Source organism: Macaca thibetana, chromosome 1, assembly GCF_024542745.1.
Source record: "Macaca thibetana thibetana isolate TM-01 chromosome 1, ASM2454274v1, whole genome shotgun sequence".
Taxonomy (NCBI): Eukaryota; Metazoa; Chordata; class Mammalia; order Primates; family Cercopithecidae; genus Macaca; species Macaca thibetana.
The window spans coordinates 163,294,694-163,310,768 of record NC_065578.1 but is presented as its reverse complement, the minus strand read 5'-3'; the positions used below and the strand labels follow the sequence as shown (position 1 = coordinate 163,310,768).

At 39.9% G+C, this 16,075-nt stretch overlaps 1 pseudogene; it reads left to right on the top strand.

The window, feature by feature from the left end:
• The window catches only part of LOC126955519 (cytoplasmic phosphatidylinositol transfer protein 1-like), a 45,826-nt pseudogene that overhangs the window by 5,850 nt on the left and 23,901 nt on the right, over positions 1-16,075 (top strand).

Here is a 16,075-nt window from a genome sequence, read left to right as displayed (position 1 = left end):
CCCAATTACAAACTCCAAGAAGGTAAAAAATATATATATATATGTCTTATAGATCTCCAATTCCCATCAGATTGTGCTGAGCATAGGCTAAGGCCCTGTGGATACCCAAGACTGAGCTGTTAAACACTTGCTTTCTTGGTGGGTGGTAAACAGTGAGTACAGGTGGTATTTTCAGAATAAAAAGGATCTCAGGTTGGCAGAGACAGTTGCTCCTTTTATGTGCCTTCCCTTAAGATGGTGAGGTACTTGTGCTGTGGAAAACAATGCCTGTAGATCTTGGAAGATGTGCAGATATGAACCAAAGGCTCCCTTGAAATCAGAGGTCTTAAGTTATAGCCTAACACCCCCCACCATATGAGTCATTCACAGATCTTTATGCTTCAGTTCCTTCCACTCACACAAGTAAATAGAAATAAAATGCTTCTAGTTTGTCTTAGTCAATACATTGTGAACATGTTAAAGGTATAATCTATAAATATCCTGGAGATTCATCTTAACCCACTCCACAATAGAGAGAAAGGCTACTAAGTGTAGGGTCTATCTTGAATCATTGTTTATTTAAACATTTCAGAAAGCAATAGACAGAAGAAAAGTTCACAGAGTAGGTTCAGAAATAAAATATAAATGGAGCTCAAAGCAATACACTCACACACTCCTTTTAATTTGGTTACACAGAACTCTCTGCCTTTCTCCCAAAACTCTTACTCCCAAACATATGCTGTTTCCTCTGCCTGAAAGACCATCAGATTTCTTTTTTCTCTGGAAAACTCCAACTCATTCTTCAAGACCCAGCTCAAAGTTCCTCCCTTCTGAGAAGAGTTCGCTAGGCAGGGGTGGTGACCTGTGACACAGTGCTTCAATACAGGGGTTTTTTACATTCCATTGGCACCTATTTATATTTGTTTCAACCAGGCACGGGGGCTCACATCTGTAATCCCAGTACTTTGGGAAGCCGATGCAGGTGAAGGGCTTGCTTGAGCTTAGGAGTTCAAAACCAGCCTGGCCAACATGGCAAAACCTGTTCTCTTAAAAAAAAATATATATATATATATATATGTATGTGTGTGTGTGTATGTGTGTGTATATGTATGTGTGTGTGTGTACATACACACACACACATACACACACAAAATTGGCCAGGAACAGTGATACATGCCTTTAGTCCCAGCTACTTAGGAAACTGAAGTGGGAGGATGGCTTGAGCCAGGGAGGCAGAGGTTGCAGCGAGCCAAGATTGTGCCACTGCATTCTAGCCTGGGCAATAGGGTAAGGCCCTGTCCCAAAAAAATAAAAAAATTTTCCCTACTAGACTTTGAATTGAAGGCTAGAGCTATAGGGGAGGGAGACCATTAGGACAAATACCTAATGCACGCAGGGCTTAAAACCTAGATGATGGTGACCGGGTGCGGTGGCTCATGCCTGTAATCCCAGCACTTTGGGAGTCCGAGGCGGGCAGATCACGAGATCAGAAGATCGAGATCATCTTGGCCAACATGGTGAAACCTCATCTCTACTAAAAAATGTAAAAAATTAGCCAGGCGTGGTGGCGCGCGTCTGTAGTCCCAGCTACTCGGGAGACTGAGGCAGGAGGATCACTTGAACCTGGGAGATGGAGGTTTCAGTGAGCTTAGAGTGCCACTGCACTCCAGCCTGGTGACAGAGCAAGATTCTGTCCCAAAAAAAAAAAAAAAAACACCCAGATGACAGGTTGATAGGTGGTGCACCAAACCACAATAGCACATGTGTATCTATGTAACAAATCTGCACATTCTGCACATGTATCCTGGAACTTAAAGTAAAATAAAATAACAAAAATTATAGGCTGGGCACAGTGGCTCACAGCTGTAATCCCAGCACTTTGAGAGGCCGAGGCAGGCGGATCTCCTAAGGTCAGGAGTTCAAGACCAGCCTGGCCAACAGTAGAAACGCTGTCTCTACTAAAAATACAAAAAAGTTAGCTGGGTGTGATGGCAGGCGCCTGTAATCCCAGTTACTTGGGAGGCTGAGGCACAAGAATCACTTGATCCCAGGAGGCGGAGGTTGCAGTGAGCCGAGACCATGCCATTACACTCCAGCCTGGGCAACAAGAATGAAACTCCGTCTCAAGAAAAAATTAATTAATTAATTAATTAAAAGACTAGAATGATATAATTCATTTTTTTTTAAACCCAGAACCTAAGTACACATGAACTAAGGTAACTTAGGTTCTGGGTTAAGTTCATATCTACTAAGTAAAAAAATTACTACACATTGTTAGCAGAAGATGCTCAGTAATTTGAATTATGCCTCTGCTCCTCTGTTCTAGGTCTATAGTCTGATGCCTTGGAATCAACTTACACAGAAAGGAAAGAGTGAATTCAGGGATCAGTTATACAACTTATTGACTGTAACCAATCTCTCTCTCTCCCTGGAAAATATAAAACACTGTGCAATAAATACCATATGCAAATGTTTGGCAGATTTAATTATAATACTAAAGTTTCTAGAGAAGCATCTCTATTATTCCTTCATTCATTTTCTTAGTATTCAAAGACAATAAAAGGTGGAAGGTATTTTTGGCTTTATCTGGCAACATTGTCATAATGCATTTTGACATTTTTAAATGCATTTGAAGCTGATGAAATGAAAATTTTGGATTTTGGCAGTAGAGAAAGAACTTGAATTTCAGCCAGTGGATTCCCAAGATAAATAATAGTGATTTATATTGAAAATGTAACTGAATACAGGTCAGCAGCTAGCAGCTCAAAAGCCAAACTTGAGAGACAAGGGTTGGTGGGAAGAAACGTAGGTTTATTTGGAAAGCCAGCAAAACCAAGAAGATGGTGAACTAGCATTCTAAAGTATCATCTTAATCAGTACAAATTTCAGGTTCTTTTTATTTTAAAGGCAGGGGAAGGCAAGGGAGTTGGGATCAAGAGGTAATCAATAAACACAGACATCTGGGTGCCAGCCAGGGTCCGAGGAGGTTGGGAACTTCTTTGTTTTTGGTCAGATCACAATGCTCCTATAAATCTTTAAGAAAACAGAGTTCATTGTTTACATATTTCTCTTTTAATCCCAGAGTTAGCTTTTAAAACTACATTATTGCTATTTTTATATATTATCTCAGTGCTCTAAAATTATCCTTGCCTATGTGCAGGAATGGGTAAATGCCGCTTAATACTGGAGTTAGTTACGGGAGTTTTTTTTACTGTTTCACTGTTACAATTCTCCACTGTCAAAGACTCATTCCACAATCTTGTGAGATTAGGGACACTGGGACATTTTCTCTCAACTGGCTGCTTCCAACTGAACACGGTCAATGGACTGCACCTGTGGAATGAAACCATCTGACTTGGCAAAGAGCTGATATTCAGGTCCTTGTAAGAAAATGGGCTGCACACAATAGCTCACACCTGTAATTCCAGCACTTTGGTAGGCTGAGGCAAGAGAATTGCTTGAGTCCGGGAGTTTGAGACCAGCCTGGGCATCATAACAAACCTTGTTTCTACAAAAAAATTAAAAATTACCCAAGCATGGTGGCACATGCCAGTGGTCCCAGCTACTTGGGAGGCTGAGGTGACAGAATTGCTTGAACCCAGAAGTTCTACACTGTAGTAAGCTGTGATTGTGCCACTGCACTCCATCCTGGGCAATAGAGTGAGAGTCTGCCTCAAAAAAAAGGAAAGAAAAGAAAAGAAATGAGACATTCGCACACAATTTCAAGGTCCCCTCATTGACTTCACTGTCAGAGGGCTAAAACGTCTTTACAAGGCTGGGCATGGTGGCTCACACCTGTAATCCCAGCACTTTGGGAGGCTGAGGCAGGTGGATCACTTGAGGTCAGGAGTTCAAGACCAGCCTGGCCAACATGGCAAAACCCTGTCTCTACTAAAAATACAAAAATTAACCAGACATGGTGGCGGGGACCTGTAATCCTACCTACTCAGGAGGCTGAGGCAGAAGAATCACTTGAACTCAGGAGGTGAAGGTTGCAGTGAGCTGAGATCGCGCCACTGCACTCCAGTCTTGGTGACAACAACAAGAAGAAAAAGTCTTTACAGTGGCTACACAGGTTATAGTTCATTACAACGCCATGTTAGACCAACCATACTCAACCATAACGTCATGTATGATTGCATTTTAACCAACTGAGAGGTGACTTGCAAGTAATCTATTATAAACAATAAAATACCAACATTTATGTATATTTTATCCATAAATTACTGTATACCCAAGATAGACTCTATCAATATATTATTATTATTCCTTGGAATTTGTTATTTTTTCCAAATTAGAGATGAAAAGTTATAGTTACAGATGATTCTGTAGGAAATATATGTAAACTGCCACCTACCCTGTCTATAATGTGGTCCATAGTTAGGAAGTAGCACTAGCTTGGATGGAAATTATGAATAATGAATTATTTCAGTGCTTTATTTATCCACAATTTGAAGGTGAAGAGGAGATTTTTCAAAATGTAAGTATGCTCATAAGGGTATGTTACATCTATGAGTGTTAATATGTATGTTAAGACAGAAAGCAGCAAGTACCTCAAAAGTCTAGAATGCCTATTAATGAAAATAATGGCATGAAGAAATAAATTTCTTTAGCCAGTTGTCTTAACCTAATTCCATGTTTCTGTTATTTTGGGATTAGAAGGAGAATCATCTTGAGGGAAGGATGTCTAAACTTAGTTAAAGTAAAGATAAGAGCTGTGAACTCATTTTTTTGTTGTGTGTGTGTGTGTGTGTGTGTGTGTGTGGTTTTTTGTTTGTTTCTTTGGACAGGGTCTCACTCTATCGCCCAGGCTGAGAGTACAATGGTGCAATCCAGACCTCCACCTCCTGAGCTCAACCACTCCTCCTACCTCAGCCACCCCAGTAGCTGGGAGTACAGGCACATGCCACATGGCTAACTAATATTTTTAAAATATTTTTGTGGAGACCAGATCTTATGATATTGCCCAGTCGGGCCTCAAACTCGCGGGCTCAAGTGATCCTCCAGTCTCATTCTCCCAAAGTGCTAGGATTATGGGTGTGACCCACCACACCCAGCGAAGAGCAGCCAACCCTTAAAATTTTCTCCTTCTTTCCTAAGAGGAGGAGAACTTGTGGCTGTGCCTTAGACATTATAAATAAATGTAAGTCAAAATTTTGTAGTTATTTATAGAGACACTTTATAGTTTTGTACCTCTCTAAATATTTTCCATTCTCTGGGGCTGAAAAAAAAAGGAAAAAGATTTGATTTCCAGGGAAATGGTGTTGAAGGGGAATTGTATCTGTATTTTCATTACCAGTATTCTGAAGTTATTGGTGCAATTTAAAAAAATTAAAGGATCATAGTTGTTATTTTAGAAACGTGCCCTCCTCACCTATTGTGTGTCTTGCCCTTTGGCCTCTCATTTTTCTTGTCTTTTCTGACTTAATGTTGCTACTCTCATCATCATTTATCCCTTTCCTTTTGATACATCCCATAAATTACCCACTGCCCTTGGTCTGAATTTGACATCACCAAGACCAAGTTATACCTCTTTACTCTTCATTTTCATTCACTTCACTTTACTGTGCTTCTCTTTGCCCTCTAAATCCTGTACCTTCTACAGAACCCTTGAGGTCAACACTGAGATTCAAGTGGCAAGAGATAATGAGTTTTAAATGTCAAATGCTCTGAGAAAAAGAAAACTTTAAAGATGTATTTTGACTCAAACTCTTTTTTCCTTGATATATTTCTACTGTCAGAAGAAGTTAGGATTTCAAAGAGTTAGAGATCTATTTTCATCCATGAAGGATGTCTCATCCTACACAAAGGTCACCAAGCTTTAGGAAACATTGGGAGATGAAAACATATGCTTTTGAGAACACAATAAATACATTCTATTGAAAACAAATTTTTCTATACTTTTCCATAATTTTTAATTGTTTATGATTACTACTTAATACTTACAGAGGTTTCAGCTGAAATAGAACAGCCAGCTTCCTTTCATACGAAAAAAGCAAGCATTTATTCACCACTGACTATATACTTGACATTGCTCAAGGCATTGGGAGACACAGAAAAATAAAGATATAATCTCAGAGGTGTCCGTCAAATAAGAAAAGCAGATCTATAAATATGTAAGCAGCACGGTGTAATAATACATGCATACTCCAATATTTGCCAAAACAATGATGGAACCATGGTGTTAGGAGATGCAGAGGTAGATTAGACATGGATCCTACCCTTAATGAATTTACAGTCTAGCGAAGAAGAAAAGATAGGTACATGACAAATAAAACAGATTAGAAAATGAAATCTTGTTAAATTTTCTTAAAGGGACTGTGAAATTTCAGAAGAGAAAACTTTTATTTACCTCTATGGGAAATCAGAGATTTCATAGAGATAATGATATGGAAGCTGGACCTTGAAGACATAGCAGTGGGAACTCTCTTGTTTCCACTCAGTATTGCTGTGAACCTAAAACTACACTAAAAAATAAAGTTCAAGGCCAAGCACGGTGGCTCAAAATTATAATTCTAGCACTTTGGGAGGCCAAGGCAGGCAGATCACTTGAGGTTAGGAGTTTGAGACAAACCTGGCCAAAGCAGATTATTTAATCTCTCCCTTTTTCCACTCACAGTAGCAGCTCCTATTGGATTGATACACACTGAAGAAGTTTGCCTGGACTCTACCCCAAAGAACTGCAATTGGCTTTCACAATTCAGTTGGTCACAGTTGGGTGCCATATTGGACACTCCTCAACCCACCTACCACCCTGGGTGAGGGAACTGGGGAAGATCTCTTTTGCAGAACTTTCCTAGAGGTACAGAATTTCAGGATCTCCTGATAATAGTTAGGCTCAACCAGTTTTTAGGGCATCCTCATTAGGCATATGCATGGCATGGGAAATGGGATACGGAGACCTCCTTTGAGACACTATTCATACTACAGCATGCTAATTAGGGTGCTAAAATGTACTGGTAAAACACAAATGGATTAACAGGCATGCTGAGAGACACTAATCTCCTTGGCACCCACAACAACTAGGCTGGCTTGTCCCCAAGAGAGTCACCTCCAGCCTTAAGCAGCCTTCGTTGAGGATCTTCAGAGAGGTGAAGGAGCATGAGCATCTGGGCTGGGAGGAGGGGCTCAAATCTATAATCCCAGTACTTTGGGAGGTCAAGGCAGGAACTTGAGGCCAGATATTCCAAACCAGCCTGGGCAATATAGTGAGACCTCCATCTCTACAAAAAAAATTTTTTTAATTAACCAAGTGTGGTGGCACATGCCTATGCTCCTAGCTACTGGGGAGGCTGAGGCAGGAGGATCACTTGACCCAGGAGCTTGAGGTTGAAGTGAGCTGTGATTGAACCAGTGCACCCCATCTATTACTCAGATATTGACTTTAGGAGCCAGCTCTCTACATTATTTCAAAATAATAATAGAGCTACATTTTAAAGAATGTACCTGCCTTTTTAGAGCAGTCACTTAGAACACACCAATACCAATGGGCATATAGACGTATTTAATATATGCAGCAACAAAGATTCAACTACTGTCTGCCCAGTGCTTGCCATCAGCCTTGTTGCCATCCTCCACCCTAATCTTGCTGGCTGGAATGCTCTTGGGAACCTGTTATATAAACTCCTCCTGCAGCTCCATGAACCTTGTTCCAGGAGTTTGGATGGGAACTCCTGACAGGCACTGGACAGCCAGCAACTTAAATCTCTGTCATCATGTAAGTCAGATACACCTCCCTATTTGCTATTAGTGGTTCCTAAGCGACCATCCCAACAATGCAAGTGCCTTCTGCAAAATTTTGCTTTATTATTATATTGAAATACCTGATACGAAAAAGTTTTATAGAAGTCACATTGTCATAAGAAATCTCAACATTACATTTATAAGGAGAAGATAAGGATAGGCTGTTATTTCCAATGTAATTCAAGTGTTATAATTACTTTAAATAATTGTGAAGACTGGTTTAAATTTTGTTATATATTTGTGGGAAGAGAATCTATTGTTGAACATAAAAATATTGAAGAGACTGTTATTTAAAAGTCTTAATCAAAAATTACATAAAGCCATTCAACTATAACACCTAATATTAAAAACTTACTGTCATAAAAGCAACTTTAAGGCCTCATTAAAAATTATGAAAATAGAGCTTCCGGATAGCTGAATATATGGAGGTTCCTGGAGGGTGATGCACCCAGGGAGGGTTTGGAAGCTCCGTTTCCCTTCCTCCATATCTTACTCTATGCATTTCTTCATCTGTACCCTTTGTAATATCCTTTATAATACATTGACTTTTTTTTTTTTTAATTTAAAATAGAAAGCCAGTCGCGGTGGCTCACACCTGTAGCTACAATGCCTGACCAGTAAATGTTTTTTACAAGGAAGCCAAAAACCTAGAGAGAGACGTTTGCTTTATTGATACTGTCTGCAATGAAATTCCAGGGCACTAATACAAAGAATCTGAGGATCCTAAACACTTCAAGTCAGAGAAGACAGGATGGGGACAGTTAAGGGCAGGCTGAATAGATAGACATCAGCCCATCAGGTGCTCCTACAAGCTGGAGACTGCCAGTGAGGTTGGAGGTCTGGAGGCTTCGGACCAAAATAGGGCAATTTGTACACAAGTTAGTCAAAGACGACATAAGCTTTTGCATGGGTTGATGAATGGTATGTCATAATGGATGATGTTCAGGAATATGAAAAAAACATGCCTGAGCAAACTAACATAAAAAGTTTGCAATCAACATTCCTCGCCTGCAAATGACACAGTGAGTCATGCCCAAACAAGTACATGACAATTGACGAAGTCTGAGAATTTGAACAAGCCATTCAGGAAGCCACCAAGAAGAAAACTGGCATTGTACCACCTGCAATTTCTAGCTCAAGCATTCCCCGACTGCCTTCTTCTGATGGCAGTTCCCTTCTAGTGCTTCATCCCTCCATCACTCCTCGCTCCAGAGATGTACCTAAATTGCCATCAGGTCCCAAATATTGGCCCCGGAAAAAGTCTGCCCCAGTAACGTTCATGCTTCCAGACCCTGAGAAAAAAAGCTGTCCTGAATGTACTTGGCCCACACTCTTCAGATAAGCCATGTCAGCCTAAATCAGAGTTACTTCCTATGGATATCTCAGGGGTTTTATATTTTCATTTTGGCTTTGTTTAAAAAAAAAAAAAGTCTGATATAGAAAAAGATGCTTTGTCACACAAACATGTTCCTCCAACCTCTGAGTGTGCATATGATTAAGTAATTTCACATATGATTCCCTAAGTATGCCACACAACATCACACAAGATGTTAGCTGTAAGACTTGCAAGGGACAGAAGGAATCTTCTGTGGTCACAGCAGTAAGCCTGGAAGGAAGCCTTGTTACTGGGCATTTGATGAGGTTGGCAAGGACTTTAAGAATAAATAAATGAGGCCGAGCATGGTGGCTCACGCCTGTAATCCTAGCACTTTGGGAAGTCGAGGTGGGTGGACCACCTGAGGTCAGGAGTCCCAGACCAGCCTGACCAATATGGAGAAACCCGTCTCTACTAAAAATACAAAATTAGCCAGGCGTGGTGGTGCAGGCCTGTAATCCCAGCCACTCGGGAGAGTGAAGCAGGAGAATCGCTTGAACCCGGGAGGTAGAGGTTGCGGTGAGCTGAGATCGTGCCATTGCACGCACTCCAGCCAGCCTGGGCAACAAGAGTAAAACTCCATCTCAAAAAAAAAAAGAATAAATAAATGAAAACTTTACACCACTTTGTTACCAGGTGTGGAAAAACATAGTAAAGGTGGCCAGGCACGGTGGCTTACGCCTGTAATCCCAGCACTTTGGGAGGCCGAGGTGGGTAGATCACTTGAGGCCAGGAGTTCAAGACCAGGCTGGGCAACATGGCGAAATCCCGTCTCTACTAAAAAAAATACAAAAATTAACCAGGTGTGGTGGCTCACGTTTGTAATCCCAGCTACTTGGGCAGCTGAACTCTGGGAGGTGGAGGTTGCAGTGAGCCAAGATCGCACCACAGCACTCTAGCCTGGGCAACAGAGTGAGACTCTGTCTCAAAAAAAAAAAAGTAAAGTCAATTTCCACTCATCAAACCTAAAATTCTCCAAAATACTCTCAGGCATAATATTCTGAATTGTTAAATTTTGAACTGCTGCTCATCAATGTTTGAATACCAATAGTTTATTAAGGTCCCTATGTTGTTAAGTGTGACTCAGGATTTGGGCCTAATTAACTCTTTAAACTTTTAAAAATTTTAATTTTCAATCTTTAGAAGCTCCAAGTGCAATTAATGATAACTTATTTATGCTTTCCACAGAATTTAATAAAGATTCCACTTAGAGTAAAAAAAGAAGATAGTGCACAAAAGGATTTGGTTGGAAACAGAATCGATTTATGGCAATGAACTGCTTCCTGCTCTGTGTCAAGAAATGATTCGTTTGGCTGAGGATGCACTTCCCTGCAAAGGGGAAACCAATATTGTGCAGTGGAAATGCCTAGGTTTTGAAGACCAACAGATTAAGCTCAACTCTAGCTCAAAAATTTGCTACCTATATAACCTTGGTCAGTACCTCCAAATGTCAACTGTATTAATTGTGATTTACCTTTTATTTAATCAATCAAAAATACTTATGGGGTACCTTTTTCGTACTGGGTATTATTCCAACTGCTGTAAATTCAGCAGTAAAAATCACTGTCCATCACAGAATTTACTTTTTAATCCTTTTTGTTGTTGTTGTTTTAAATTGAGACAGAGTATCACTCTGTCACTCAGGCTGGAGTGCAGAGGTGTGATCTTGGCTCACTGCAACATCTGCCTCCCAAGTAAAGCAATTCTCCTGCCTCAGCCTCCCAAGTAGCTGGGATTACAGGTGCACACCACCACACTCAGCTAATTTTTGTATTTTTAGTAGAGATGGGATTTCACCATGTTGGCCAGGCTGGTCTCGAAGTCCTGACCTCAAGTGATCTGCTCGCCTTGGTCCTTGATACAAAGTAAGTGCTCAGAAATGTGAATTTTTTCCTATTTCTCCAATACACTACTTTTTCAAAATTCATAAACAGCTCAAAGTAAAAAAAAAAAAAAAAAAAATCACTTGTTTCTGTCTTTTAAAAAATAACTAAAATAAAAATTATGAAAATATTGTATTGGTTTTCTATTTAATATGTCCCCCAGTGCTGTGTAATTTCTCTTCTCTTCATAATCATTTAGTATAAAAAATAGTGAATTGTTCCCCCGACTTCATATAGACACCCTAAATCTCCTTCAGTTTACCCCAGCATGTGGTACAAATATCATTTTGGGGCCAGGAATAGTGGCTTATTCCTGTAATCCCAGCACTTTGGGAGGCCAAGGTGGGTGGATCACTTGAGGTCAGGTGATTTTAGACCAGCCTGGTCAACATGGCGAAACCTCATCTCTACTAAAAAAAAAAAAAAAAAATACAAAAACTAGCTGGGCATGGTGGTGCACATCTGTAATCCCAGCTACTTGGGAGGCTGAGGCACCAGAATCGCTTGAACCCGGGAGGCAGAGGTTTCAGTGAGCCAAGATCATGCCACTGCACTCCAGCCTGGGCAACAGACCAAGACTTGATCTCAAAAAAAGAAAAAAAAAAAAATCACTTTAGTGTGTGTGCCATGACATGGAAAAGCTTAGGAGGCACTGATTTATACTGATACAAATTGACCATAAGATTTGCAGAAAATATGCAAATGAGGAACATTCTGTGACTCCAAGATCAAGTAAATAAATAATGGGCAATAACCGACTTCATTTGGAGCCATTTAAAATGATTGCCTCCTTCAGCAGTGACGTAGGACACCCAGCACACAGATAGGACCTGACAGGCAGGCGGTCAGGAGATGGCACGGAGCGTGAAGCTATTGGTAGGAAGGTATCTGGGAAAGAAAAAGCACTTGCCTGAAATCCCCAAAGCTTTCTCCATTAATGCCTGTTTTAAAATGCCCAGAGCATTTCTGTGAACTATTAAGGGGAGGCAGAGTTACCTAATGAGGCTGTTAAATTCATTAGTTGTGTGCTTGATCTATCTCTGCTTCAAATGTGCATTGGAACAAGGCCTAGGATGTTAAGTCTGTCAGAGGTCATAATCAATAGCAATGTGGTCACTTGGTCCTGAGCCATAGTGAAAGGTTGAAGGCTCCTCCTAAACCCTTTCTTTGAAAATGCAAATGGTTAATTACTGTCATTTGCATCTGCAGCTATGCAAGCTATGATAATGATGTGCTATAATGAAACCTATGCCTCCGGCTATAAGCTGATGACCTGAGGGGCTGAGGGAAGATTCCCTCCACTTGTGTACAGGGATTTCAGTTTCTAAAGCATGTTAGAAAATTTGGGGAATTGTTCATAACTTAGGGCAAGCTCCTAATGGTAGACAAGTTATGTTGGCTCTTACTTTCATAACTTCCCAGGAATTTCACATGTCAGAGTTTGTTAATCTCCATGTTGCCAAACACTCACAGAATTTATTTGGGTAAAATACTGTTTAATCATGATTGGATCCTAATTTATAAGGCTCTTTCAAAATATGTGCACCAAGGTCACCTTGATTCAAGTCTATTTTTTTCTACTAGAAAAAAAAAAAACTCTGCTCTTTATAGAAAGACAATTATATCCTTTTTTTTTTTTTTTTTTTTTTTTTTTTTTTTTTGAGATGGAGTCTCACTCTGTCACACAGGCTGGAGTGCAATGGCGTAATCGCAGCTCACTGCAACCTCTGCTTCCCCGGTTTGAGTGATTCTCCTGCCTCAGCCCCCCGAGTAGCTGGGATTACAGGCATGCACCACCATGCCCAGCTAAGTTTTAGATTTTAGTATAGATGGAGTTTCACTATGTTGGCCAGGCTGGTCTCAAACTCCTGACCTCAGGTGATCCACCCACCTCAGCCTCCCAAAGTGCTGGGATTACAGGCATGAGCCAACATACTCGGCCAATATTCTCATTATTCTTTAAGTACAGTTGTCATAATTTTCTCAAATCTTGGGCTCTCAAGTGGCATATTTATTTATCACTTCTTAGCAATGGAGCTTTCTTTGTGCTAATGCATCCTTAAATAATCAGTTGTATATTGTACAAAGCAAGCAGCTTCATAACAGTCTTAAAAATAGTAGGGTGTGTTGAAAAAAATGTGAAAAAAATCTATCAATCATTTAGAAAAATGGCCAAAACAATGTTACTCATCTTGATATTTCAAAATATTAATTTTTCACTTATCATCTGGAAATGTGGGAGTTGCATAGCCTTCTCTTAGCTGTTTTGACAATTTTGTTAGGCAAATTTTATAATAATTGTTTCATCAGTTGCAACTTTGTTTATTGCATTAGTCACAGTAAGACTTTGGAAGGGGCCAGGCAGGCCAAGGCAGGTGGATGTCTTGAGTCCAAGAGTTCGAGACTGCCTGGGCAAAATGGTGAAACCTCATCCCTACCAAAAATATAAAAATTAGCCAGTCTCATAACCCAGTCTCTAAATAAATAAATAGATTAAAATTTTGGGCCCAAGATTGTGGGAAGCTGAGGCGGGAGGATCACTTGAGGCCAGGATTCGAGACCAGCCTGGCCAACATGGCAAAACTCCAACTTTATTAAAATTACAAAAATTAGCTGGCTGTGGTGGCAGATGCCTGTAAGCCCAGCTATTAAGGAGACTGAGGCAGGAGAATTGCTTGAACCCAGGAGACAGAGGCAGTGAGCCGAGATCGCGCCACCGCACTCCAGCCTGGGCAACGAGCAAGACTCTGTCTGAAAAAAAAAAAAGGACTTTGGAAGAATTTGAAGGTGAAACAACACACTGGGATTTTTGTTATTGTTGGGAGTGGAAGAGACGGTTGCTCATTTTTATTTCATTTTAACCCTTAAACAATTTTTTTTTAAGACCTCTACATTTCATTCTTTCTTTTCTCTCATCCCATGCTTCCTTTCCTTCAACTTTATTGTTTTCTTATCATTGTGTCTCTCTTCTTATATCCTTACCATAATCATAATAAAAACTACCATATAGTGAATGGCTAGTATAATCCAGTCACTTTATGCAGAAAAGCCATTTATCTAAACTTTTTTTTTTTTTTTTTTTTTTTTTTTTGAGAGGAAGTCTGACTCTGCTGCCTAGGCTGGAGTGCAGTGGCGCAACCTCAGCTCGCTGCAACGTCTGCCTCCTGTGATTCTCCTGCCTCAGCCTCCTGAGTAGCTGGGATTACAGGCACGTGCCACCATGTCCAGCTAACTTTTGTATTTTTAGTGGAGACGGGTTTCTCCATTCTCCATGTTGGCCAGGAAGGTCACGAACTCCTGATCTCAGGTGATCCGCCCACCTTGGCCTCCCAAAGTGCTGGAATCACAGGCATGAGCCACTGCGCCTGGCCTTATCTAAACTTTTAATACAAATGTTGACAAGCAGAAGTTAAGCAACGTGATCAAGACATTCAGGATTTGAACCTAGATCATTTTTACTGTGATGCCTTGACTCTCTCTACTTCCACTGTTTTTCTTTTTTGTTTTTTCAGAGACAGTCTCTCTATGTGGCCCAGGCTGGAGCACAGTGGTGCAATCACAGCTCACTATAGCCTCGAGCTCCTGGGCTCAAGGGATCCTCCTGCCTCAGCCTCCCAAGTAGCTGGGACTACAGGAGTGCCACCATGCCCAGCTATATTCTTTTTATTGCTCTCAACTCAGATCCAATACAACTCACTTCATGTGTATGTTTTGGTAAAACGGTTTGCATAAGAGTAATTAGGGGTTGGAAAACTTGGAATAATGGTGAAGAAAGGAGAAAAACTAGCTCTGACCTCCCTCCCAAGCCTGTGTTGTCACACCCTTTTATGCTCTTTAGTGTTATACCCTTGAATCATGCTTTCTCCTAACACATACGAACAACATTTTTGTACCCATATTTTCAGTTTGCGAAGAATTTTTGCATGTATCATCTAACACAGTTCACCTCAGTTGATTAAAAAAAAAAAGAAAAAAGTTATACAAAAAACTGTTATGATTGAAATTTTGTAATAAATGTTTAATAAGTAAGATTTTCTTCTATCCTGGTAGGATTGCCAGATTCAGCAAATAAAAATACAAGATATCACATTAAATTTTAATTTCAGACAAATAATAAATCATTTGTTTAGTATAAATATATCCATACAATGATTGGAACATATGTATACCAAAAAAAAAATGTCATTTATCTGAAATTCAAATTTAACTGGGCATTCTGTATTTTACCTGGCAAAATTTTTTATTTTAAATAAAGACAGGGTCTCACTCTGTCACCCACGCTGGAGCACAGTGGCACAATAACAACTCACTGCAACCTTGACCTCCAGGGCTCAAGTGATGCTCCTGCCTCAGCCTCCCAAGAAGCTGAGATGACAGGCACACACCACCATGTCCAGCCCTGGCAACTCTATTAGTAAAGAGTAACTTAAAATTTCTTTTCTACACAGGCTTTCTAGCAAGTAATTATTTCAGTAGAAAACACTAGCAGGGCTCCCTTTTTAAGCAAAATCTGGATAAATAATTTAGTAAAGCAAAGATTTCCTCTATAAAACAATTAACTGTGAACTAAAGTGTCTTTTTGCATGTTTGTATTTAGGTGTAATACATTTCTCGAAGTAGTCTACACCTTTAAAACTATAATTTTAAAAAAATAAAATAAAAGCATAATTTTAAAATAGGAAGAAAGAATCATTCTTGTTTGAGTTTGCTTCAGATTCAACCAACATAGAAAGACATTCATAAAACAATTTTGGCAGCAAAAGAAGTTATGAACTTCAATTATCATAAAGATGAAGACAAAATATTAAAGCAAATGTGGAAGAAAAACTGCCTTTTACAGACATCATTTTAATCAACTGGAATGACTGAGTCCATTACATTTTGTTCATAAATATAACATATTAAGATCTTCCTCTGTGCTTGGCAAAAGGTTTAAGATTTACACAAAGTAAGCTTAAGACTGTTGAAGACAGGGGATTCAGAAACTGTGATACTGCATGTCAGGGAGATGACTAGATAGGATGAGTCTTAAGAAATCCATGACCAGACCCAGCAATCCCATTACTGGGCATATACCCAAAGAAATATAAATCAT